This window comes from Podarcis liolepis, assembly GCF_965112155.1.
Source record: "Podarcis liolepis genome assembly, chromosome: 8".
Classification (NCBI taxonomy): Eukaryota; Metazoa; Chordata; class Lepidosauria; order Squamata; family Lacertidae; genus Podarcis; species Podarcis liolepis.
In genome coordinates, this window is record NC_139560.1 from 41,226,656 (window position 1) to 41,251,119 (window position 24,464).

Below are 24,464 nucleotides of genomic sequence, written 5' to 3' on the forward strand. Positions count from 1 at the left end.
TGGCTTCCAAGATCAGTTTTTATTATCTATGGCACTGTTCTAAGTGGGCTTCTGTAGTCCCTCAGTGGTATTTAACATTCCTTCCACTTGTAAGTTATAACACTGCCAGTTTTGATACAGTAGTGTAGTGTAGTGTAGTGTAGTGTAGTGTAGTGTAGTGTAGGTTGTCAGAATTTGTTTTAAGAGCACTAGCAAGAAGCAGATACTCACAAGTAGCAGCTAGACTTGGACCTGCTTTGCATGTAACTCTAAGCCAATGCTGGGAAAGCTGTGTAGCTGGACTCAAACTCCCACTATCCCTGACTGCAGACCATGCTGGCTGGTGCTGAAATAAGTTGGAGATCAGTAACATCTAGAGGGCCATAGGTTCCCCAGCGCTTTTCCAAAGCCAAACCATGGCTTAGCGTGACTGAGCAAATGTACAGGCTTCCAGTGAGAAGATTGTGGTTGCTTTGCTTCTGTACTGTAACTGTGGGCTAATCTGTCATTTGGCTTACTGTTACATCCTAACCTGGGCTCATGGTTTATCTCTTCCAGACAGACCACAAGCAATGCATCATAGAACAAGTATTGACTGCATCTTATGGTTTGTCTGGAGCAAAATAAACCGTGAGCCCAGGTTTGGCTGCAATGCTAAGCCAAATCACAGTGAAGCTCAAAGCAGTGTGGCAGCAGCAAAACTAGGAGGAGCACAGCAGCTGCAATGTTCTCAATGGGAGCCCACATGTTTGCTCATTCAAGATAAGCCATGGTTTGCTTTCATGTTAAGTATGAATTGGGCATTAGTGACATGGCAGGCTACATGTTTATTGAATCATCTGCACAGGCAGCACCTCTGTCTTGCTTGAACTTAACATCAGCTTGTTTCCCTCATCCATCCCCAAACTGCACTAGTTTGAATTTCCACAGGCTCTGAGATTTTTTTAAAAAAAGTGGAGATGAGAGATGGAAACTCAGAAACATACCAACAATACTATAGCTTAAACTTCCAGATGACTTTCCCCAGCATTATCATTATAGATGTTTAAGATCAGGAGGTACAATATCGATTCTGTGGAACCCCTTTGGCCAAAGGCCAGGGAATGGAGCTAAGTCCTGCAGTATCACCTTATGGAGACAACCAAAACAATGCCTCCTAAGCCCAGCCCAAGAGATCCAGAAAGATGCCATGGTTGATGGTATGAGAAACCAATGAGAGGTCCAGAAAAACTAGCAGGGTAGCGTTCCTCACATAGATTATCTTGCTCAAGTCATCTGTCAAGGCAACCAAAACTGTTTCCATCCCACAACCAAGCTTGAAACCAGATTGGAATTGATGCTTCGTTCAAGTCTACCTTGAGACGACATGCTGCCCAGTAAGACAGAAAGCATGCATACTTGCATACATACATACTACATACTTAAACCAAATTCCATGGTATAGATTTCTCTTGCATTTAAAATCCAGGGCACATAAAAGAAGCGTTAGTTTTTGAAAGAAGCATTTTTAGAATAGTACATTCTGCCACAGCATCTTCTTATTTCAAGCTTCTATTTTAGAAAGACTTTCTACACATTGCCACCTTGTGGATATATCACCTAACTGTATTATTGTTCTCCAGTCTTCACATCACATTGCTTTTCATGTTTTATACAGCTTGCTGTATATATTGGATTAGTTACTGGATCAGTTAGTTAAGTGAGAAACTTAAACTAATATTTTAAAAATCCAATAACATTCTCAGTCATTTGTCATTATAAATATGGTATGCCATTGAATGGCTTTATTGTTTAGAAATATTTATTGCAATGTTTTTGAATTGTTTTACATGTACTGCCAGCCACTTTAGGCTTCCTGTAGGAAGAAAAAGAAGGTCATAAATATGAAATTCAGTCAATATCTATCTTAGTAATGCAACAAAAACACAAAACTTACTTTGTGCATTCATGCACCTTCCCCAATTGCTAGAATGAAATGATTCTTTGCAGCAGTTCAGTTCTGAAAAAGAAAATAAAGCATTGTTTAGCTCAACAAGAAAATCAGAAGCAGCAACCTAAGACATTTGTTTTTACAGAGGCACAGTCATATAGCCATAGAAAGATGAGAAACTATTCATTACAGTGCACACTATCAAACACAGAGCTACTGTTAACAAGATGCATCTCCTATATTGTGATGTCTCCTTGATCTAGGCATAACACATGCCTGAAATCTGAAAAAACACAAAAGGTAATTGGAAAGATAGGCTGTAATCACTTCTCCATTCTAATGAGCAGGCCCCACTAAGCCCTGGGAATTCAACATGGTGCAATCCTTACACAATTATTTATATAAATAGTTAGAGTGTGAATACCCATAGGGCACATCAGGATATCTGTATGAATGTTACATCATGCTGCAGTACAAAGGTGTTTATCTCCAAGATAAAAAAAAACACACAGAGAGAAACTGTTCAGAGATGTTTGAACCTAAGCAAAAAACAAAAAGTGTTTTATATGTCTTCTCCAGAATAAAACGCTGGTTGATATCCTAAATGTGAAAATACTGAAATTTAGGCCTGTAATATAAAACGAAGGATATGGCAGACAAGCAGTGTGGTAGGTAAGAAAGCAGGCAGGTGCAGGGTGGGCTGAGGGTAGACTGAGGTTGGTGGGACGATCCCCACGCAGCAGCAGTAATATCCCACCTTGTTCTTCTTTTGGTATCTGTACACATGGAAAAGAACTATTTGTTTGCAACGTTCAGTCATGTAACACTGTGTGTGAGCTATCTGGGGTAGCTAAATACTTAACCACCTCACAGCCATCTTCTAGTTGCTATGGTTAGGTAAGATTTGTTCTCCTTGCACCCTCCAAACAGATTGCCTCTCAGGACACCGAGATCCTTCAGATTCATAGTGAAGCAATACTTTCCCCTCTTGAATGGCAACATTCGAAAACGCGTCAAGTGAACTGATATTACCCTTCATTTACTTTCCAGTTCTTAACAGCTTCCATTCGCTTCAGCATATCACTTGATATCTTCCAAGTACAAGCTGTCAGTTCCCCTGAAACTCTTACCCCCGAGCACCAAGACCTTGCCACATTTCCTTTCCAACACTTTCATGCACATGACAGAAAGGTGCAAATTTAAATTTCCCAGTTCCCAGAGTGCTAAACCAAGTGATTTCAATGATTAATATTCATTAAATGATGCATGGAATAGGAAGCTACTTAAGGAAGCAGGACAAAAAGCTGAGTCAGATCATTGCTCCATCTCACTGAGTATTGTCCAATGCAGCCAACGTGGTGCCCTCCAGGTGTTGTTGGGACTACAACTCCTATCAGTGCCAGTCAACAATGGTCAGAGACAATGGAAGCCATAGCCCATCAACTATTGCTGACCCTGCACCACATATATATTTGTGTGGCTGGAACATGTCCTTGAGCTATAGTGTAGTGGATGGTAGGGAGGGGTATGAAAGTCTGTGCAGAAGCTGGCCTAGTGTACAAAGATAAAATTCACACCCATTGCTCTGCTTGCTTTTGCCTCTGGCTTCATCCACCACTGGTGTGTGCCCCTCAGAAGATTGCTCAGAAAGGAATGGAGTCCCCAGGCTGAAAATGGATTCTCAGCCCTGATTTAGGTAGAGGATCATTCTCTGAAGAGAAACTCCCTTAAGCTATTAGCTCACCTCAGTTCTCCAATCTTAGAAGCACACACTACTATGTGTTCCATTACAACAAATGAAAATGTATTATAAGCCAGGCACAAAAGCTCTGCAAGATAAGGGAGATCACTAACTTCTGGACTATACCAGGTTCCTTGACTGATACATGGTAACCTTCTGGCTTTTCAACCTAGTTTGTGTGTGCGCACAAGTAGGATAGCACTAGGGGCTCTGTTTTTGTATGCTTGTGTGTGTGTGTGTGTGTGTGTGCGCGCGCACATACCTAGCACCAATTGAAGAGGGAAGATAAAGGCTTTCTAACTTATGCTTTTATTCACAAATCTCTTAGTTCTTTCATTTTGGTTGGGGCAGGCAGGGTGGTACCCTCCAGATGTTTTGGACTCCAATATCCACCAGTTCCAGTCAGCATGGTCAGAGATCAGGGATGGTGGGAGTTGTAGCTCAAGAAGGTCTGCATGGAATCATGTTGACTATTTTTGCCTCAATGAGTTGGCAGTTGGATGCCTCCCTCTCTTCTTGTCATCAGAGGTTTCCTCTGCCAATCTCTGGTCAAATCAATTCTGCCCAGCAGCAACTCCTCTGCCTCAACTCAATTTGGGACATCAAGCAGGCCACATTTTTCTTCTGTGTTCAGGGAATCTGACATCTTACAAGGTTGAAGGTATGACATATTATGTCAGTTGTTTTGCTTTGAGAAATCATGATGAGGTGCAAAAAGCAATGAAAGGCACTGAAGCATCACTTCCAGACCACTGAAAATTCTACCCATTTGCCACCCCTGCCACCTGTACTGCCTTGCTTTGGTTGCTGACCGTTCTCCAGGCATAGCATACTTATAGACTTGGAAGGCTAATTTGCCAGTGGTACCATCAGGGCAGGACTTTGGGGCAGGTATCCAGAGCCTCACTCAGCAGAATGGGGTTCCCCCAAACTCATCAGGGTTGGCTTACCACAATTTGAAGTGAATGAAGCAATACAGCCATCTAAAGAAGGGAGGCCCTATTAAACTACCAAGTTCAGAGTCTGAGGTTACTGAACTGTTCTACTGAACTTGATTTAGAAAGGGGGAGTGAATTAGATAAAAAGTTGATAATCTTAAGACGTTGGATCAATGGCAGTTTTCTATACAGTCCTGTTCATGATCCACCTCTGTGGAAAACCACAAAAAAATGGAGATACCACCAAAAACCAATGCAAAGAGAACTGGGAAGTTCCATAGAAAATTGATTCACATACACACAAAATTTAAAAGCCACAGTGAGTCTTCTGCTACACAGATCTACTTTTGAAGAGAAATGGGGGGAAATGCTTTTTGCACATATTGCATAGAACTATCACAGTAATCACAAACAATCGTCTTATGTTCCACTGTATTCTCTCCCATCATTATTATTTGCCCCAGCCTATGAGCCAGTTCTTTCATTATAGGAGCCACATGGCTGCCACTCCCTTCTTACTCCACCCCACACTCCCCATAGCAACATAAGAACGTAGGGAACAACATGGGAGGGAAGGACATGATTGTATGGAAAAAATGATGCTGGCATCAGAGTGTGGAGGATTACCATGGCTCTTGCAGTGAGATCCTTCCATGTGGTTTCTATGTGGTATGGGGCCCTCAAAGAGAAGTAACCACTAAGCTCTTGTAATATAAGAACAAAAGGGCAGAACGTAAGAGCAAAAACTCTGAAGCATGGGGGGGGGATCCACCCAGATGATGTGAAGATGTTCTAGATCTTCTGTTGCTCAGGACGCATGCAATGTATATGTTTTCCCCACCCCAACAATAGCCAAAGTCCATAAATTCTTTAGAGTAACAAGCTTTCATGTTATCAGTCCACATATACAGGATATTCACTTCCACACTCAGGGGCTGGGGTGCCTATTAGAGGGAATGATAGAACCGCAGAGACATTCCAGACCAGTCTGTACAGGTAAGTAAAGGACTCAGAACTCTGCTAATGTCACATCAAAGACACCAGGGACATAGCTACATTAGTAAAGAAATAGTGTTTTAAATGCATTATAACACTGGGACACCAGATGGTGCTTTGGAGTTCCATCTTTCACCAATGTGCTTTCCCATTACAGTGGTACCTTGGGTTACAGGCGCCTCAGGTTACGCGATTTTGGGTTGTGCACTGCGCTGAACCCGAAAGTACCAGAACGGGTTACTTCCGGGTTTTGGTGCTCAGGCATGCACAGAAGTGCTAAATCGTGCTTTGTGCAGAAGCACCGAATCACGGCCCGCACACGCAGACGTGGCGCTGTGGGTTGTGAACACTGCGAGTTTCGAATGTGCCTCCCACACAGATCACATTAGCAACCTGAGGGTCCACTGTATGAGGTTTACAACTCGTTTTCCCGAAACATTTTTTTGATGTGTCTAGATCCAGTCTGGTACTGCTAGATTGTTACTCCAGTGCTGAAGGTCAAATAATGACTTATGCAAATATAAAGACGGTGCTACTGGGCTGGTTTAGGCAGCAATCCTAAACATGCATTATGAAATCAGTTCCATGGAACTTAGTAGGACTTCATTCCAAACTTGTTTAAGAAACTAACTACGGTAACTTGTTAGTTTCAGAACTCGATAATCATCCACTTAAATACCCAGTAGACACACACAGAAGCAGCAACACAAGAAACATTTCACTGTAAAAAACAATATGTGAGATTATTTTTAGTGCCGTTTTAGTCTCTGCATTAAATGCACTTTAAAGCTCTTACCAGCATTATGTCCCCTAATCTTCAGGGCCAAGGATACCACTTTTCATTATCAATGAGCCTGACAAGCATTCATCTGAACAACTCTCACTTGAGCCCTCTGGTGCTCAATTGATTTCACAGTGAGTTAAGAGCTTGCAGCACCTGACATTCCATAACAAGATCTATAGAATTCACTCAAGGCCACGGGCAGAACTGTCGAAGTTCTCCATCATGCTGTCTAAAGACGTCTTCAAAATTTTCATAGGCAAGTGATCATATCCATAGGAATACAGTCATAAATATTTTATTGGTTACTATTAAACGATGGACAACAGAGCAAGCAGAACAAGTATGTTGACATACATGGTGGCCTTTTGTAATTGTAAGTATGCCTATGCAAAGCTATCCAAACTGCTTCCAGATTAGAATACTAGTTGATGTAGTTTCTTGTGAACTTAACTGAACAAAAGCTGTCTATCTCACAGTCAAATTAAATAGGACATCAGTGATGCATTAATACAATTCCAATGTCTCTTTGCTCTCTCAGTCTTTTTGCTAATTGTAGCCACTGGGCATTCAAAGTTGGATCAGATTGTGTCAGGAGGGCGGAAGACCCTTAACAGCTACTTTCAGCCAAAGGGAGAGAAAGAGACAGATGCCTTCACACATCTAACACCATGTCGAGTTTGGCTCCCAGCTATATAGTTTTGCTCACAAATATCTTATCAGAACATTCTTGTGGTATTTCAGCCCCAGGAACTTGACTTTCTGAAGTATCAAGGAGTCAGGGGTTATTAAAGTGAACACCAGGTTAACTGCCTGATATAATAACATGAAAAGGCCCTGCTCCATTTGCTATTCTCCAGAGACAGTTCTGTAAATCAAAAGAGGCAACTTGTTTCAAAGTTAGCCTTTACTCTGCATTTCTATTCCCAGTCCAACCATTGCTCCAAGGCCCAGATCCCAGCAGCAAGTGATCATGCACTGAGGCACACAGTCACATAGAAAAATGTTAAGTGGGACTCAGCTGCATACACAGGGGAATCCACAACAATTTCTGTTACTGGTCTAGAAGTTGTGGTTCCTGAATATATGCTAGCATGGAGAAGATAAAGCACTGCCTGTTTATATGAATCAGCTCTATGGTATATTTAAAGCACTGCCCAAAATCACTCTTTCTTTTTCCTTCAGGATAACCTTTGAATACCCATAGGTAAAGGTAAACGTACCCCTGCCCGTATGGGCAAGTCTTGACAGACTCTACGGTTGTGCGCTCATCTCACTCTATAGGCCGGGAGCCAACGCTGTCCGCAGACACTTCTGGGTCACATGGCCAGCATGACAAGCTGCATCTGGCGAGCCAGCACAGCACACGGAACGCCGTTTACCTTCCCGCTGGTAAGCGATCCCTATTTATCTACTTGCACTTAATTGTGCTTTCAAACTGCTAGGTTGGCAGGTGCTGGGACCGAACGATGGGAGCGCACCCTGCCGCGGGGATTCGAACCGCCGACCATGCGATCGGCAAGTCCTAGGCGCTGAGGTTTTACCCACAGCGCCACCCGCGTCCCCCATAGCTGCATGCAAAATGTCCTAGGTTAAAATTGTGGCTACTGCAATTAAAAGTATCATGGGGGACTGAGAAAGATTTATTCCCAAGACTTTAGAGTGCTATTGCCAAAGCAGACAGTACTAGATGGACAAATGGTCTGGCTAAGTATAAAGCATCTGTATAAGATGACATTTATGCACCACTATATTAATCCAAGCACCATTCCAGAGTGTGTTTCCTGCGTTTTAAAATGCTAAAGGAAAAAGGCTGAGAATCTTTAGAAAGGTTCTTCAAAACATGGGGAAACAGCCATTGCCGATTCCTTCTCAGCAACCATCAGTGCATCCTGAAATTATTCTGCATCTGACAGAGACTATTGTAATTAAGTATTCCTACCATCCCCTGAAATCCACCTTAACACTATTACACACAACAGACTTTGAAGTCTCCCAACAAACATCATGCCCAGGCAGGACAAGTGCAAGACATTCTACCATCTCAAGATGGGATGGTGTTGCCGCCACCTTCTCCTCATTTTCCTGGCTGCCACCTCTTCCATCTTCCTTCTCTTCCTCCAGCACTGCTGCCACTCCCCCATGCTGTCAACAAAGTGGCAGCAGTGCAGACATTCCATGTCTTGCACGAAGGGGTCATTCCACAGAGAGAAGCATTGTGGGCAAGGTTGCCTAGAGGGCACATATGCCGCTGATGCTTAACCACAATGGTGGCAAATTTCCTGTCTAAAGTTACATGAAACCTTTAAAAGTATCTGGACTATTCCAGTTTCTTTACTGTGAAGTAGAAATGATAACCCAAAGACATACTGAGACTTTTAAAAGGACCTAGCTACACATACAGCCAGCATTAAAAATGTTATTTTATAAAAGCAACTGTAGCTATGATCAGATCTCTAACAGCAAGACTATGAGTATGATCAGTAGGAAGAATTGGAGGACAGAGTGATATATGTCGCTACCCTCAACACTGAACCTGCCCTGATTTAGACCATTTATTCATGGCTGAGATCAGACACCATCACTTTGCGGATGGTAAGTCTGGAATCTTACTTGTTGATTTTACTAGCTCTAACTTGTGACTTAGTTACAGGGGACAGAAGCCCACTGGAGTAAGAAAGCCAGTATGTAAAAAGTATCCCTATTCCAAAAAGGATAGAGTTGTTACTTTTTAAAAAACAGCAACAACAACAACACCAAACAAGCCAGGGATCTGTTCTATGTAGAAATGCAGTAAGGAATTGTATTTTGTAGTGATGTTCAACAGATGATCAGCAATGCCAGGCACAAAGAAGGGTTGCTTTCTAATAGGTCAGTTGAAAGGGAAATGGATTAATGGCTCCATCCAACTGAGTGTGATTCATTTCAAGGAACAAAAGCAGTGCCAGTAACCAGTAGCTCTTTTCAAGTAGAAGAAAACAATATCTATGCCCCCATTCAGGAAGATATGTCTGGCTGCCAAGAAATCATCAGTGTTTTTGGTCCTATCACTTTGCAACCTTATCAAAGTATTCTGTTTCCTTTTCCATCACATTTGTTTGCCAGCTGAAGCCCAGAACAAACTCCGCATAAAACAACCTCTGCAAAAATGCAGGCTTATTAGAAACCTCTAATGTGTAATCTTTTTGACAATTACATCTTATGCAACAAAAGTTAATAGTTTCAGAAAACTTCTCTTAGATAATTTAAACACAGACCTGCAATTAAACATTATACAGTTACTTAAATATTATACACATTAGTTATTGAAATGTTGAAATAAAAGCACAAATAGCACATAATAGTTATCACAAACAACTTATCCGGTTATCAGAAGAGGACAAATGTCACTATGCTATCTAAATAAACTCAAACACAATGCTGTAAATGACACAAAATGACTATAAATATTACTAAATCGCAGTAGAATGTTGCAGAGTAATTTTTTTGGTAAATCTACACAGTATGCAATACTGAGCACATAGAACGGTTTCAACCTACAGTCAACTGACCAGACCAAAGAAGACTGTCAAACAGCTTAGCGGTAAAGTTTATTTTAGTGTGCTTACAAAATTGAAAAGCAGTGTAATTTTTTTTCAAATACTGTAACTGCAAACTGAACTTCAGCTATGTGTATCTAGGTTCTGCAGTTTCTGCTCTCTGCTACAAAAGTCAGACCACACTCATTTCTTCTTCAACCCAAATCCTATAGGAGACAACAGCTGCCATCTAGACTGCAGAGCAATGAACCACGAGGTGACAATCTAACAACAGGAGATGTCTCCTGGTTAGCAGCCGTATCTGTACCTGGGATTACAAGCACTGATAGCATTATTTGACGTATGCATAGCTAGTGGCTCTGCACTGAGGAACTCAATGGAGATCAAGGCAGCACTGATCATGTGACATGAAAGGGCAGGAGGGTATTAGAAATTTAAGGATTTCATTTGATAAGGGTTTGCCATTCTGAGGCTGCATACACACCATACAAAGCACCCACCCACACCAAGAGTCATGGGAATTGTGGGTGCTGGGAACTGTAGCTCTGTGAGAGGTAAATTACAGCTCCCAAGAGCCTTTTTGGAGGGGGTGCAGATGTGCTTTAAATGTATGGTGTGTATACAGCAATGTGCTCAATGTTGCAATGCTATGCACACATCTCTATGAGAAAGATCCGCTGAATAAAGGGCATTGCCTGGTCTTCTTTTCAGCAACCTTACTATTCACCCAGGCCTTTTAAAATTTAAGTTTTGCAATTTCTCTGTTTGGCCTGCAAAGTTACCAGATGTGACACTGTTCCGTCCTCCAGACTCCAGTGCTTTACAGTCCCAGATAACATAACTGATCTCTCTGTTAGCCACACTTTCTCTAGCTAAATATACTGTAGTTTTAGAGAGCCAAGTTCTGCCTAATTTTTGAATTTTAGTACTGTATACTCAATCCTTGATGTGATGGGTCTCTGAACATTTACCTCGCTCCCATAGGTATTGTATAACATTCGTAACCTAAACTGAAATCTAAATTTGAAGCAAATTGCAAGCAAGACAAAAATAATAATTAGCAGTGCAATTTATTATTCGCCTAGGACAAATCAGAGCTGTGCCAAGGCAAGGATTCAAGATTCAGCTGCATGGCTGTTGCTCTTTTTGCTCATGTTCCCATAGCTTCAGTTTCCTTTATCACTGCTACAACCAACAAAATGTAGTACACCTCCATAACAAACAGTTTTGTATAAACTCTCTTCTAGTCCATGCTTTATATGGAAAATGCCCTAAAGACCAGAGTAAGAAAGACATGTGTTCTAATACCGCCTCAGAAAGAGCAGCAATCATTGCAGAACCCATACAGGAAGTAGCAGCAACAGAGGAGGAGCTGCAGTGAGAAAAGTTGCTGATAGACAGAAAGGGAGAATCAGTCCAGAGAACTGATTTTTCAAGACAGTTGATGACCTTTTGCAACAATGCACAAACTCCATTTACCGGTAAATGCAGGCACACTTAACATAAACAGGTTAAGATGTATCTTGGATGCTCTGAAACCATTGCATAGCGTAGGGTAGCTTTTGCCCAAAGGGTACCCTCTTAATGTTTTGGACTACAACTCCCATCAACCCCAACCAGCATGTGCTGGTGTAGGACATCAGAAAATCAAAAGGTATTACAGTAGAAGGCACTATGACACCAGTTAGGATCAAAGAACTCTAAGCTACAGCAAGTATGCAATTAGATGCAGGGCAGCCCCTATGAGTTCTACGTGGAAAGGATAGTATTAATACTTTCTTACATGGGATGCACAAGAAAATAATGGCATCTACTTCTATACTCAGTTTTGCAGTGTTTCTAAATCCTAGAGAGTCCATTACATTCTGCAAAGATGGATATAAAAAACTAACTCCGTTGCTTAACTTGCATTATTCAGCATAAGAGGCGTTTAAAGAGCTATTCCCTACAGCGAAGATTTTGAAGTGCCTTGGCATGGGAACCACAAAATCAGGCAATAGGCAAACCACAGTACAATTATAAGGATGAATACAGTGCTTTAAAGCTTTCTTTAAAATACAGCAAGCCACCCAGAGAAGCATCTTTTCTAAGCCTGCTCATGGGGTAGAGATTCACATTTTCACCTTTCCTAACTTTGCATAGAGTTAGCATAGAATAGCCTTCCCCAACCTCATGCCTTCCAGAGGTCCCCATCTGCTCCAGCCAGCACAATCATCCCAATCAGGTTTTGTTTACAGTGGTACCTTGGGTTACATACGCTTTGGGTTACAGACGCTTCAGGTTACAGACTCCACTAACCCAGAAATAGTACCACAGGTTAAGAACTTTGCTTCAGGATGAGAACAGAAATCGTCTCCGGTGGCAAGGCGGCAGCAGGAGGCCCCATTAGCTAAAGTGGTGCTTCAGGTTAAGAACAGTTTCAGGTTAAGAATGGACCTCCGGAACGAATTAAGTTCTTAACCCAAGGTACCACTGCACTGGTGGAGTGACAAACAGGTTTTGTGTATCAGTTTAAAGGGTATTGAGAAAGAGTAGCCCACACTACACAACCAATGTACAGAAGTTGTTTTATAATTTATGATCTACATGTGACCTGGTGCACACCGACACATTTACTCAGAAATAAGTCCCATTGAGTTCAATAGGCATCACTCCTAGCCCAGCTAAATGGTGTGTATCTGGGAGTACTGCAATCCATTGCTGTTCATTATTTCAATGCTGTATTAAAAAAACATGAGAAGTCTGACAGAAGGTAATTTCTAAAGCAATGTTAGTTTGCTTTAAAAAGAAAAGAAAAAAGCCCAGTGATTTTTCACACTTTCTTGGTTTGCCCACATCTCTGTCATAGCCAAAGTTGTTTTATATCTCATTAGTTCCTATCCAGAATGGGGAAGTAATTCTGACTTTTCATCAGTTATGTCATCACTGAGAATAGAATACTATCTGTAGGCCTTCTGGAGTGGAATCCACATATGAGCTATCTGGTAGTGTTCCAGCATCTAGCCACGTCCCTAACATTTTACAGTTGTCTCATATACTTTCACAGGCTATGCATTTCCTAACAAGAACTGCACAAGCAACAGCCCACCAACTACTACCTTAACCACTTCCTTTGTTTAAGCCTGATGACAGGGCTTTCCTTCCTGAAGTGAATTAGCAAGCAATGACTTTATTCTGAAGCCCCTCATTTACTAACACAAACACTTTCCCTTTTTGATATCTTTATCTAGCTTTGGAAGAAAGTAAGAGACAGTTTGAAAGTATTATTTAGACTGCAACCTTTTAATAACTACTTTGGAGTAAGTTCTATTAAACACAGAGGGATGAATTTAGAAGTAAAATTGATAGGTCTTTACTGCTAGATAAATCAATATCCATATTTTCAGCATCACAAATTAACTACTTCTTGCCTCGATTTTTAACTAGACTTTAACTAGTAGCCTTGGGAGTCAAGCTGGATGATATTAGGAGTTGGTTAGAAGAGAGAAAAGAAAGAAGAAAACAGCTTAGGAGAGACAGGGAAGGAAGTAACTATGCTTGCAGTTCTGCTTACCTGGGAGTAAGCCCCACTGGATTCAATGTAACTTACGCCATGGCTAAGGAGCACACTGTAACTAACAGCACCATGCATTTAAAGGTTATTCAATGCACTATAGAACACATGACTCCCTCACAGAATCCTAGGAAGTGTAGTCCCCCCCCCCCCACAGAGCTTCAATTACCAGCACTCTTAAACTACACTTCCCAGGATTCTTTGGGGTTGGAGTCATGTGTTTTGAATATGTGTTGAATAAGCTTTAAATGTATGGTGTGGATCTGCCCCACCTGGGGCATTCAGAAAGAAGGGGATAGAGCTGTCTCCTGCTTTCTTTTTACCCCTCTGCAATTTTATAGGAAAAAGCTTTGGTTTAGCTAGTTTTAAAAATTGTACTCCTGGGAAATACCATTGATTATAAATAGCTTCAACTCAAAGTTTGTTTGTTTGGCACTATGATTCACAATTTCTTTGAACAGATTTAATGACTCATGTACCATAGCAAACGGTATAAGGAAAATGTGGCTTAAAATCCATCTAACGAAGTTTAATGTTGTCCTTCAATACTTGTTAATTTCAAGATGTCTTCACCATTTTAGTGAGGATCCCATAGGGAACTAGAGATGTTGTATGTGAAAGTAATGGAATGTATATTATTAAAAATTTCCCTAGGTCTAGCTGCATACAGAAAGTAATAGCAAGCATGTCCTGTTCTCTTTTCCCAAGTCATTAACTTCCTCCCTTAAGCATTTCATTTGCTAGGTGGCCTTAGCTTTGCTTTGTCATTACCAGATTGTGAAACTAAGTATTAAACTTAGATGTAAAAGAAGGAATCTTTTTCTGATGTTAATCTAATAAAAAGAAAGAGATCAGCTACAAGTTGGAGTAGCTCAGTTGGTAGAGCATGAGGCTCTTAATCTTAGGGTCGTGGGTTTGAGCCCCATGTTGGGCAAAAGATTTCTGCACTGCAGAGGGTTGGACTAGATAATCCTCGGGGTCCCTTCCAACTCTACTATTCTATGATTCCAAGTTACAAAGCTGTTACAACTCAGAGAATAAGTGCCATTATAACTGCAAGAAAGGTTATTCTAAAATTAAATGCAACTTCGCAGTTTGATAGAAGACGTATATGATATGAGCTGAGTCATATTTCTATCATCTTTGATAAAGATGAAATTAACTGAAAATAGTTGTTTATATTTTAGCAATTATCATTTAATATCTCATTTACTGAAGTCTAGGGCAAAAGTCTAGGGCTGTAGTAAGTTGCACTACAGACAAGCTTTATTTGCTTAGATAGACTAAAAGGTAAAAACTTCAGTATTTTAATTAGGGAGGCATTAATGAAATCCAGAAGCCCCAGATTCTCCCCCACATCCATTTTAGTCATTATGGTCCCCATGCTGTTAAGGGGGCTTCCCCCTGTAATTCAAACACTGCAAAATTTCCTACAAAAGCACACTGTCACATTGGCAGAAATCCTGTTTACTGTTATCCACAGTTAATTGCAAAGTCCTGCAATTCCATTCTGCTATGGCAACAGCTTTGGGTTCACTGTACAAGATCTCTAGTTCCTGTACTACTGGAGTCAAACACCGCCTTGGGATGCAAATGGTAGTAGTACTGTCCTGCTCTGGTATTTTGGGTATGCTGTACAAATGTATTATTTGGCACAGGACAGCGCCCCTGGTGGAAGAGTGATTCTAAAAATAATATTTACATTGCAGTTAAAATGGATGCACAAGTTGTTTCAAATGCTGATAAGAGAGTGGGGGAAATGGTTGGAAGGTCAGAAAGGTCTTTAGAGTGAGAATGGCCAGGTGCAAATCAGGCTTGCAGGATACTTTCAGGCGTTCTGCAAGGCCCATTTGTCAAACTCATATCTGTTCCTTCTCAAATTAAATAACTGAGCAAGGGAAAGTTCATTTCCAAAGTGGCCTATATCTGTAGTGGCTAAGGGTATTTCAAAGAGAGAGAAATGCAACTTGAAAGTGAAACATGTCCTGTGGTATATTTTGACAACAACTCCCCTGATCCAAGTTTATGTATTCAGATGTAGCGTGTGAAACACCTCAGACTCAGGTTTCTCTTACAGCTGGGCTGCTTTTGGAAGATTTTTTTTGAAAGAGGAACCAGGGATCCAAACTGACTCCTTACATTGAAAGAGATGCTGCCACATTTACATGTTATCAAGTGAGAACTGCACCAACCACCAAAGCTCAAAGTCCCCTGCAGTGTTCACCTTTTAATGGTGCTGAATTCTCAAAGAGGCATATTTCTCAGGATATTTTATTTCAGGGCTATATCCACAAATGGATTTACTAGGATAGTCCCCCTCTCCTAAACTCCAACTCTAATCACCCACAGTGCAACTGATTCTCCTTACCTTTTCAACCTTCAGAATCCTATTTCACAGTAGTTTACCAATATTATGTGGCCTTTCCATTGCAATAGGTCAACTTCCAAGCATTGTGCAGTCAGTAGGTCCTTGTGGCTAATCTGCTGTGAGTGCTATTCAGAATAAAGGTGGCTTTCAGCCTTAGAATTTGTTTGAGCCTTTGAATTTGTTTGTGCCTTTGAATTTTAAGTCAGTTTGTAATCCATGCGGAAATTGAAGAAGAACAACTAAAGGAGAGACAATAGCAGCAGAATAAAATCCCCTGCCAAAATTCTTCTGGGCAGTTCCTTCACCACTGTCTCTTTCAAGAACAATGCAGTATTGTGCATGTCTACTGACTAGCAAGTCCTCACTCCCACCAGAGCACTGAGTCCCGATAGTGTCCCCTAGTTTTTAAGACTTAGCTGTCATTCCTAGTTAAACACCACCTATATTACAGCACCTCTCTTAACCTGTTTTTCTGAGGTTTTGTTAAGGGCTCCAAAAGCAGAGTCATTCATGCAGCATTTATTCTGCAGCATTTTCCCCACACTTGGGTATATTGGGTGGAGCACCAGCTCTGCCCTTACTCTGAAACCACAAACTGAGTTGTTTATATCTCTTGACATATTTAATCATAGAACAGGATGATTAAAAGAGCATGGGAAGCTAGCTTAAGTTACAAAAATGTTAAGGGTTGAAAGAACAATCAACGATGCAAAAATGTTAGTCAGCTTCTGTCCTAGATGCCATATGAAGCAAAATCAGTAGTGAGGACCGTAATTCACAAACTTTAGGTGTGTATTTTAGGAGTAAATAACACAGGAATCCTATACTAAATGATTTCCCATAATTTCTGTTGTCCATTCCTTTCTCCCCTTAATTTTGCACATTACTTTAAGTTCATGGTCCTTACCTCTAAAGTTGTCTGCCCATGTCCCCAAATACTCTTCCATGATTTCCCCTTTCTCCCATTTCTATTCTCTTGTTCAGAGCATCTACTATTATTATTCTATGTCTACATAGTGCCATCAGGGTGCCCAGAGTTGTACAGAACTTAGAAGTAACCAAGTCCTTGCTCACCAGACCTGCTTGACAACACAAGGCTAGCACTGGTTTCCACTGCAGATGTGTTTTCTTTTGTTCTGCCCCACAAGATAGACTAATGATCCTGGGTACTGTAGTTTGCTAACGTGGCTGGGAATTGTAGGGGCAAGGCATGTCTTTTAAATGTGTGTTGGACATGTTCTAAAAGTATAGTGTGGATTTGCCTTCCATCCCTCCCTTTTAAGTCTTTCCTCAAAGCTTATTTGGACTTTGCCCAAATTTATTCATTCTGTGCTCACTGTCTGCTACCATCTAACTCCCTTAACTTTACTATAAAACACAGATCCTTTTCTCTGAAATTGTGTTCATCTCATTTAGCGTAAAAAACCCACAGCTCAAGTGACCCCGTCAGTTCTGCGTGCTGTACAATGTCCAGCACACATTGTTGGTGGGTTACTAATAATAATCTAACCTTGAATAACACAAGCAACAGACTGGTGGCTGATTGCCCAAAAAACTATTTTTAAACCCAGACTTCAGTCTTACTCATATTTAAAAGCAAAGTACTTATGCAGCTAGCAGATAAGAGCTGCCCACCATACGAGCAAATTAACTCCTGACATAAGCCCATGAAGTGGAGCAAGTTCAAAGCAGGATCCCCATAATTCTGAATCATACTCAGTGTTGGGTGTAGCCTGTGAGTAATTTGTTGCCTACTTCTGCTGCAAACTATTTGACTTTCCACTGTGATAACAAACAGTTCAGTCCCTAACGTCATTCAACCCTATTTAGAGGAAGGTCCTAGAAGAGGATGGATTCTAAAAACATGGTATTTTGAGGGGGGAAGGGGTCAGGATAAAAATTTCAGTGACTGCTTTTCCACCCTGCTTATATTATTCTTTCAGTAGACCTCCAGTGACCTCCCCCCATATGACTCAGTAGGATTAAACACTGTCACAAATCATAGGCTTCAACAAGGGGTTAACAAATCGTCATGTCTGAATCCTGTCCTAAAGTATTCCCTTGGAACAATAAAATGTAGATTCAAGGCTTGCTGTTGACAGAAGAAGCATAAGGGCAGATACTCTTCTCCTTTGACAGGCCCACTGCATTCTGACACATCATGTACAAGGCACATTAGAGTGGCTGGCATAATTCTTGTTCACCAAAGAATTGCTTCTTCTCAAGGTGCAGACAGACATATATTCTAAAATTGCCGTCATGTGCTCACTTTCCTGGGAGAAAGCCCCACACTGAACTAAGTTGGACATACTTATGAGTAGGTGTGTATAGGATTGCACTACTAATAGGGTGGAGGTGGTTTGAATGCACAATTATCTGCCTCAGAAACATGCCTCATAACGCAGTGAATGTGGTGGCAAATGCACTTCCACCACACCCCAAGCACTCCCTACCACATCAGCTCCTTGTCAGTTTCACTCAAGAGTTTACAGTGTTTGACAATGAATACCTAAGCGCTGATTGCTTTAACAATGTTGTTCCATATTTCTCTAGTCCTAATTGATATGGTGAGGCACAATGCAAACAAAAGGAGCGGTGGCTATGAAAGACATACAGGCACCTGCACAGAAATGGGTCCAGACTATGTAGCATTTGATCAGCTGCAATCTGACTTGCATACTCTTCATTCTGAAATAAGGCTTGGCCTAATTTGCAAAGTTATTCATAAACAGACTTTTAAAAGAGAACATATAGACATATAAATATTTTATGTAAAGAATATGTAAAGTATGAGATGTTAAATAGAAATGTCTTGGCCTTTTATCTCTAAAGGTATACAGTGGTACCTCGGGTTAAGAACTTAATTCATTCCGGAGGTCCATTCTTAACCTGAAACTGTTCTTAACCTGAAGAATCTCCTTTAGCTAATGGGGCCTCCTGCTGCTACCGCGCCACCATAGCGTGATTTCTGTTCTCATCCTGAAGCAAAGTTCTTAACCCAAGGTACTATTTCTGGGTTAGCGGAGTCTGTAACCTGAAGTGTCTGTAACCCGAGGTACCACTGTACATCCTTTGCACCCAAAAGGAAACTGTCTCAAACATGCATGGATGTAGTTCAATAATATCTTACCCCCTCAAAATGGGTATTTGTTGCCATTAGAAAGTAATGTTTGCCAAACTTTTGAATGAGCCATGCTTTTAACAAACAGGATATTTGTTTGAGCATAAGAAATTTGACCACCATCTAATTCCTCTTTAGGACAGGTGGTGTTAAAAGATGCCCTGGACGTCAGTTAAAATAAGGGAATCCATATCCCATTTTAAACTTTTAGAATATACCTTTGTTTGACTGCAAACTAGTGAGCGTGCATCTGAGTGAAACAGAATGTGCTTGTACCAAAATAAGCAGATCTGCCACATAGAGGCGTACCTAGGCTCCCTTCTGCCCCTGGCAATGAGCTGTATTGGCACCTTTCCATCCCTTGCGCCCTTGCCAGAGGAACCTGTGCACTTTGCCGCCCGGCTTCCTAGAGCAGCAGAGGAGCAACCCAGGAAGCGTGTGGATGGGCAAACAGGCTTCTTCTAGCCATTCTGAGCCACAGGCCTTTGGCATAAGCTGCCCTAACCAAGCCCTAGATACACCTCTGCTCCCACATACTGTTGGGATTTAAGGGTATATTATCCCTCTCAACATTGCAATGTAAATAACGCTTACCACTGTTTGGAACAATCAGTAGATGTGCCTGTGTAGGAAACAGAACTGTGAAGTTAATAATTTATGCAAGTTAAGTTCTTCTGCAGAACCTTACATGAAGTTTTGCTGTAGTTTGAGCCTTTTTATGACTGCTATTCTCAATAAAGGCCAAGTAGCAAATTCTCCTAGTGTCTCTCAGGGTCCATAGAAAAAGTGGCTCTAGTTAACTACTACTCAACTACTGCAAAAAGATTTCTAGTTTACATAATCGAAAGGTATTGATACTGTATGCAATGACAAATAAATACAATGGTCCCAATCCATCTATAGCTAGTTGTGTAACTAACAGTGCAATCCTATGTATATTTACTCAGAAGTCTCACTGTTTTCAGTTACCGTATTTTTCTCTCTATAAGACGCACCTAGTTTTAGGAGGAGGGAAACAAGAAAAAAAAATATTCTGAATCTCAGAAGCCAGAACAGCAAGAGGGATTGCTGTGCAGTGAAAGCAGCAATCCCTCTTTCTGTTCTGGCTTCTGGGATAGCTGCGCAGCCTGCATTTGCTCCATAAGATGCACACAAATTTCCCCTTATTTTTCAGGAGGGAAAAAGTGAGTCTTATAGAGCAAAAAATACGGTAACTTGTCCCATTGGCTTCAATGGAATTTGGTTACAGCTAACTTTAGATGAATTAGGACAGGACCTCATTGCAGCCTATTCATCAAAGTGGGGGAAACCCAGCTAAAAGTAAGTTTATATTTCAGTATTAAATGGTCCCCGTTCTTTTTTTTACACAGCTTAATTACAGGAAGGATTTCTACCACCTACAGTTGTTGCATTTACTTTCTACATGGCAGCATCAGCTGTGCACTCTCAATTAATGCCACCTTCCCCTGCAAGAAACAGCGGAACAAAGTGCCTTTAATAAGATTTAGTAGCCAAATGATTCCTGACATTAGTCAATACGCCTTGTCCCTCCCCTGTGGCTGTTATGGCACTTTCAGATGCCTGCTTCCCCGCACCCCCCACCCCGAGATCATAGTGCTTTTGAGAGTGCCTATCACACTGATATGCTAAACATCTACAAGCCAGATGTAAAATTTATTCCCATTTCAAACATACTAGCAGGATCTGCAGAGGAGAAAAACAACCATCACATAACACACACACAAAAAGCCCTGCAACACCTTTATGATACTTCCTGCTTTTCTGTAAGGTTTATTTATTTAACAACATACTTTGTTTTAATCCAAAAAAGGTATCCAAGGTGGTTAACAAATCAATAAAAGTTAAAAGGAATTTTTAAAAATCAGCATATTAACATCTTCATTTATATAGGGGCAGTGGTTAAAACTTTCAAAACTTTGAAATGAAACAGTAAAATAGCCTGGTAAGGGCCTTGGTATAACCAAGTTTCTATTGGTCTCCTTAGAGACAAAGCCTAGCAGACTTCAGTTGGCAGAGCATTCTATAGGGTTGGTGCCACTACAGAAAATACTCTTTCCCTGGTAGCTGCCCACTGGGCTTCACAGGGTTGAAGGCTCTGAAGTAGAGCCTCTGTTGATGAGCAGAGCAATGCAGGGAAGAATGCACAGAAGAATCCAGTCCTTAAAATACTCAGATCTCATGCCATTTTGGGCTTTAAAGGTTAACACCAGCACCTTCAATTCAGCATGGAAACAAACTATCTTACTTTTCTCCACTGCGAAACAAGAATAATGTCAAATAGACTTTCGGATAAAAACACCACTGTGTTTTTGTTAGACTCTACTACCATTCCTATCACACAACTGAGCATGGAGAACAAGGTTTCCTGGAAAAACCTAGTCTATATACCTACTGCCCCTGAGACCAGCTGGAGATAACACATATATTGGAATATTTCAGGGCACAGGGGAATCTTGGATGTTAACTAGCTGCTGAGGTCACACCAGTTAATGTTCAATTCAAACAGCTGTGCATTTTATCTACTGAATTTTTTATTAAACTCTCTCTCTCTCCCCTCTCTCTCACACACTTGCTCTCTAGCTCAACAGCAAGACCTAACTAAAGCATTTAGCATAAATAAATCAGCAGCCCTTACTGATTTTAAGACAGAATAATCCTGAGAGTGACTGTAACTCAAAGCAACCAAAGATTTATTATTTCCATATCTAGCAGTAGTACTGTCCATACACAATGCTAGATGAACTATGCAAAGCTGGGGTGGGGGGAGTGAATAGCTAGCACTGAAATATTATTTTTGTAGCTATTCTGCTCATTTGTACAACATCCATAATTTGTACAGGACTTGGTTTGTTAAGGAGATCCCTGAACAGATCAGGCCAAGTTTGCTTTTTTTTTTAAAGTGAAGTGAGAAACTGAATCTTTCCTGCCTCCAGATCGTATCTAACCTTTTAGACATCCTTGATCAATGTAGCTGTTCTTCAAGATGAGCATGTCTAAAAATAGATAACTAATGAGCAAATCCCTATGCCCAATGAAATTAAATACCCTCTTCCCTACATACACACAGGGTTCACAGCTTGCCAGAGTTATTTGTGTGTGAATGAATCCCTTTGCCAACCCACAGAAAGAGGCCAAATGGTTTAAGCTGCACCACTCTCTCTATGGCATTGATTTGCAAACTTTGAAGTGGTCCCCCATAGGGTGTGTGTGCAATACACCTGTGTGCGTGGCATGCGTGCATATTGAAGCTTGAGGGGAGGATAGAAACCTGCACCAAAGCAGGGACAGGAACACATTCCCCCCAGCTACAATGATCTAGCATTACAGACATCAAAATGCCAAGCATGAGTGCCTCAGAGAACTTTTCATTCCAGCCTCCTTCCCCAGCTTTAGGAGGGAGTCTGAGGGCCAAAGTTTAAACAAACATCCTCCGCCTGGAAGTTTTTACTTTGTAGAAAAAGCAGCGATGGCCCCCAGATCCAGAACATGCACCTGATCAGGGTCAGAGTCCAAGACCAGTTTTCTGCTGAAAAGGGCCACCTGCCTACCTGCCTGCCTGCCTGCTATTTGGCCCCAAGTGTACTCATTTCAGAGAGTACACTCTGAAAATTGAGCAGAAAATTGGTGTTGGGCCATGATCCAAATCAAGAGCACATTGTGGTCCCTCCCAGTTCTATGATTCTATGGGGCATCTGCAGCTGTCCCCCCCCCCACTATAGAAGTGGCAAGATTAAGTAAGCTTGCTCGTTTAAACACACAACCAATGTCACACACAGTTCCAATACAGCATTGGCTTAGGGCCCCTGCCCATAGATCTCTGGGCACACAGCAATGCTTACATACAGCTGTGTGTATGTAGGAGGGCCCTGTGTATTGCCAAAAGATTGGCTAGGACTGGGGTAGGAAAGTCAGCTAAATTTTGATGGAGCTTGAGTTTAAAAAGTTTGAAAGTAACTATGTGTTAAAACGTAGAATGCCCTCAATAGCTAACATTTCAGTTGACCGTCTGGCAAGTTTAAGACCAGTGCTTCAACTACTTCAATTCCTACACCAAGCAATCCAGCCCCTCCCAACAAGGAAACACCTTTTTCCAAGGGAACAGGTAGGGTTGCTGCCATCTAGAAAGTATTTGCACACTTGCCTATCCAGTGTGCTTGCCAATGTTTGGGAAGCAGGTGTTTACTATGTCTACTCTGAAGCCTCAATTTCGTTTTTAGGCAGCTTACTCACAGCTCACAGTCTGTCTCCTGGCAGCTTTTCTCCCTTCCTTCAGGGATGCAGTGTTAGGAATGCAGCCTTAGATGATTCAAGCGGTGGTGCCATTTCTCCTGCTATTGAGGCCACCTCCCAGCTCACTAGTCCACCTTGTGCTCCTCCACTGAAACCTGCCAAGCAAAGCCCCAGACCTGTCAAAACTTCACGGAGCTCCGCCCACTAGCCCATCCTGCCTCTGCCCATTGGCCTGGTGTTTTTTTAAACCCCAAGTTGGCAACCCAAGGCGCGCGGGGGGGGGGGTGGAGTGCCGCGGGTTTCATCCCCAGCCCTGGCAGCTTTGTTTTGAGAGGCTCCTCCTGGGGCTGGCAGCGACTTCCCTCCTCGGCAAACAGGGCTTCTTTGTACCTCGGCTGCCTCTTGCCAATCTCCTGGCGCTTCGTGGCGAGAGCCTCCCTCTCCGCTTCCTCTCCTTCCCACGCAGACCAAAAACAACTCCTCTCTCCCCTTCCTCCCGAGCTTCACTTCAGCCGCGCAATGACGCCCCTGCCCACCGCGGAAAGCGCGCGCCTCGGCTGCTTTCGCCGGCTCTGTGGAAAGCCCCTCAGAGCGCCGCTCGTCGCTCCTGCCAGCGTGGCAGCCCCGAGTTTCTCCTCTAGCTCTGGCAGCCTGGGCAAGAGCGAGTCCCGTTCCCTCGCACCAGGCAGACGTCGAACCCAGCCTGGAGCCAGCCGGCCAGCTACCTACCAGCGGGCTGCTCTGCGGGCAACTAAGTCTGAGGCGCGCGCTGAGGTGAGGGGAGAGAAGCGCCGCCGCCACCTTCTTCTCCTCACGCGGCACGTCACTCACCTGCTACTGCCGGGCTGGGCCGCCGCTGCCGCCAAACGCGCCGCTCTCCTCCTTTGACAGCTGCCTTTTGTTTTCCCCACCCTCCTCGGTCTCCGCTTCGGCTGCCGCTCCACCCCGAGAGCCACGTGAATCAAGCCGGGCGGGCGAGGCGGGCTACTCCGGGGAGGGGCGGTCCTGGCGCGCCGCGAGGGAGCGGCGGGCGAAAAAGGGAAGAGGGACTGGAGCCAACGGCGAGAGCCCAGCCCAGAGGCGGAGTGCGTCACGCGCCTGTGTGGGGCTGCCGGCGGAGGCGGGAGAGCGCTCTCTGTCACGCCGGCGACCAACGCCGCGCGCCTTCCTTATCTTCCTGCTTGCTCAGACATCGCCTCGGTGAGCTCAGGTCACCTCCAGTAACAGCAGCATCCACAGCCCTGCTGCTGCTCCTGCAGCAGCAGCA

The 24,464-nt window shown here is 42.5% G+C and overlaps 1 protein-coding gene across 3 annotated transcripts in view; it reads right to left on the bottom strand.

Annotated features, from left to right (window-relative positions):
- MAPRE2 (microtubule associated protein RP/EB family member 2) overlaps positions 1 to 24,253 on the bottom strand; it is a 91,149-nt gene extending 66,896 nt beyond the window's left edge. The window contains exons 1-2 of one of the 3 annotated variants that reach the window (XM_083518325.1): positions 24,029 to 24,253; positions 1,916 to 1,978 (exon numbers count right to left, since the gene is read on the bottom strand). The gene's annotated coding sequence lies outside the window, so the exon portion shown is untranslated. Of the gene's footprint in view, positions 1 to 1,915; positions 1,979 to 23,197; positions 23,221 to 23,926; positions 23,947 to 24,028 lie in introns of those variants that run through there. The other 2 variants (XM_083518327.1, XM_083518326.1) reach the window with 2 other exon arrangements.
- Positions 24,254 to 24,464: the final 211 nt, after the last annotated feature.